The sequence below is a fragment of the Rhagoletis zephyria genome, unplaced genomic scaffold (genome assembly GCF_001687245.7).
Source record: "Rhagoletis zephyria isolate East Lansing unplaced genomic scaffold, Rhagoletis_zephyria_1.1 Rzeph_scaffold_00046, whole genome shotgun sequence".
Classification (NCBI taxonomy): domain Eukaryota; kingdom Metazoa; phylum Arthropoda; class Insecta; order Diptera; family Tephritidae; genus Rhagoletis; species Rhagoletis zephyria.
In genome coordinates this window covers 122,401-125,780 of record NW_016157130.1, presented here as the reverse complement: position 1 = coordinate 125,780, position 3,380 = coordinate 122,401, and positions in this window count along the sequence as shown.

Genomic DNA, 3,380 nt, shown 5'->3' with positions numbered 1-3,380 from the left:
TTGCTATCGATTTTGCTTTCGATATTTTTTCGATTTTGATATCAATATTTTCATCGATTTCTTTATCGATGTTTTTATCGATTTTGCTACCGATATTATTATCGCTTTTGTTATCGATATTTTTTGCTTAGTGTGTGCTTTTGTTTTTTTACTTGGATATGCTCTTAACCATACCACGTATTCTACGTTTAAATTTAGCGGCTGTATCTCCGATACAGCCTGCAGGCCAAGACGAAGGCGCTGGACTGTTCCTTTTTTTAAGTGGTCTAATGTACATATATGAATCTGTGGTCATAGGCAATAACCGCCTCAGTCGAGAGACCTGATTTCGAGAAGAGACGTACCTATTAATATTTGTATTGTAATGTTAGCCTTATGAGGTAACTAAAATATTTTCGACTATAACTTTATAAATATCCTATCTGGCAAGATGGGAATTTGCATACGCTTGGAATAGTAGTTGGATAATACGATAGCATATATAACTCAATTCAATCGTAAGTCGAGTTAGGCGGTTATTGCTTATGACCATAGATATGTATATACATAAGGGTGGGTCAATTTGTGTGGCGCAGACTTTTTCGACTATGCGCGTATAGCACAGAAGGATTCTACGTGTAATTCCTATCAAATAGGATTCTAACCATTTTGCTGTGTTGTCATAAAGAAGTGTTTAAATTTTGTATAAAAATATGCTAAGAGGAGTTTTTTGGTATTATGTTGAAACCATTTATGCCATTATCTTTTTCTTAAAACTTCCAACAGAGGGTGCAGCAGTGAAAATTTTCGCATTTTCTTCGAAACCTATTTTCGAAATTTTTGACCCTTGGTTTCTGTGCAAAATTTGCTTAGAATTACACGCAAAATCTTCCTATGCTATACGCGCATGGTCAACAACAAAAAAAAAAAAAAAATAACCCGCCCTAATATATATATATGCATTTACGTAACTGCATAGGTTTTGTTCACTGTATCCTACTAATCATATCTATTTATATACTATAACATTGTTTCCTCCATTTCTTTGCCCCGATACATTGCATAGCATTCCCTTTTTCACTTAGAAAAATTAATATAAATCGACACGCTTTCTTCTTGTAAACGCATCTGCTCCAATATACATACATACGCACTCTTCATACCACTATGCTACCCTTTTTTATTATATTCTTTACTTTGCCAAATAGCAATCAAAGTAAAATGTAATTCAATTCTATTCAATTGAATACAAAGCGAATGGAATGGAAAATAAAATTTATATTATCTACATACTTTACTTAGATCGAGTCAAATGCATTTAAAGCGTAAACGTCAGCAAGCCCGGCAGCAGTGTGCATTTGCAAAAAAAAAAAAGGCTTTGAAAAAGAGGATACAAATTTTTCATACTCGCATGAGTATTGAGCAAGATGCCGACTATTTTTAGTTGAATTTACCAAAGTGACTTTGACAGTAAATATAAATGGAGTGTTAAATGCGGAAGAGAAAACAAAAGCTTTTATCTTCATACATACATACATACTTATGTTGATAGGAATCTAAAAATATTTTAAACTGAAATATTTCTACAAGCATCTTAAAGCGCAGTTACCCACGGACATAAAAACGGAGAACGGGTCAGCGTGTTAACCAAAACTCAGCACCGTATGACCGTGACGTCGACGTTGCTTCTCTCTCTTTCTATCAACAGCAAACTTGATATGTTTCTACGTACTTCTACGCTACGCTACGTACACGTTCGTAATGTAACTGCGCTCTTATATGGAAATTACTCGTTTGAAAATATGTAAAAATACCTCGAAATTTAACGCGACCATAAAATGTTTTATTTTTATTTTAATGCTGCACAGCTTAAACTTTTTTTGCTGCATACTTTTACGAGCCTTGTTGCTAGTCATACATATTTATGTTCCCAGTTTTAAAGCACTACCAATAGCTTTCGACCACGTTTTTTTTATACTTACATACATACATTTTTGTACATATATATACAAATTCTTTTTCCATTACACCGCCCAGTTAAGCTCTCTATATTTATTTACTTCGACTCACCCATTTATCAGCGCTTAATACCACACTTTACCCGCCTATGAGTATGCAACCGTTTTGCAGATATTTTCCTCTATCCTTAGCTTAGGTGAAAAATGATAGCCGTGTGGGCTGTGATTAAAATAAAAACGTATGGTTATTGATGTGTGCAAAAACAGAGGTGTGCTTCTGCCTTTAATATGTGGGCGTGTGCAGGGCATATAAGGATTTTAGTTTAAGCATAAAGATGGAGGAAAATGGGTAAAAAAACTCGGCTCGCTAAATGTTAATCGCCAAGAAAATGTTGCTAATCTTTGTAAAAGAAAACAATGTTCTAACATTCTGCTATGACAATGAATTATTTCTCCAGTATCTGCTGTAACGGTACTACTAAGCCTCGATTAAATTGGTACGTTCATTAATCGTTGCCGTCAAGCTTAACTAAAGATAGGCGCAGGAAATATACTGCTACGACGGGGTTAAGACAGAGGGAGAAGAGTATGAGCCGAAACCTTAACTGGGCCAGAAAAACGCGGGTCTCACGTTCAGCCGAAGCTCATTGCCCGCGGTTGATGGTTTGTATGCCGCAGAGTCCAGTGATTGTTTGATGTAAGTCTGGACCGCATCCTTATATTCAAAAATATGCCTTTTGACGTACCCTGCCATACCCGAATTACTCTCTTTAGTCATATACTATGTAATACTCCTATATTGGCAGTAAGAGCTAGTGCCGTCCGAAAATACTACAGTACAGAAATATCAATAAACACGTACGAAAGAAAAGGAACACATACGTTTATAAATAAACATGTACACAACACATATACAAAAACGGCACTCAAGTACACAATCCATTGACAAAAACGGTACTAGACTGCCTCGCTTTGATTTCGGAATGCTTACACATTGAGAAGTTGGCTTACTGCCTAAATATATAGAAGTATTACATATATGTCTTTATATTGAATATTGTCATGATATTGAATTCCAATTGAGATAAAAACAGTTCGAAGATACATAAAATTGAAGGTGAAAATAGGGATAACGCTTCATAAAACTATTTCAAATGGCATGCAGATAAAAATAATAAACGTAAACTTTTAAAATAAAAGCACCTTTCAGTAATCGAATCAATTTCATTATGCGAATAACTGCATATCCTCAGCATACTACGTACCGAAGGTAAATAAAGGCAAACAATGGCTTTACGACTAGCAAAAAGTAATGAGTGTGTTTTTCCCTCAAAGTTATCTAAGCGTGAGTATTTATGTATATATTTAAATGTTTCGATAATGCAAGTTTGAATAAAAATTCGAACAGAAAATAAAAATTTAGCATGCATTTAGAAGTGAATT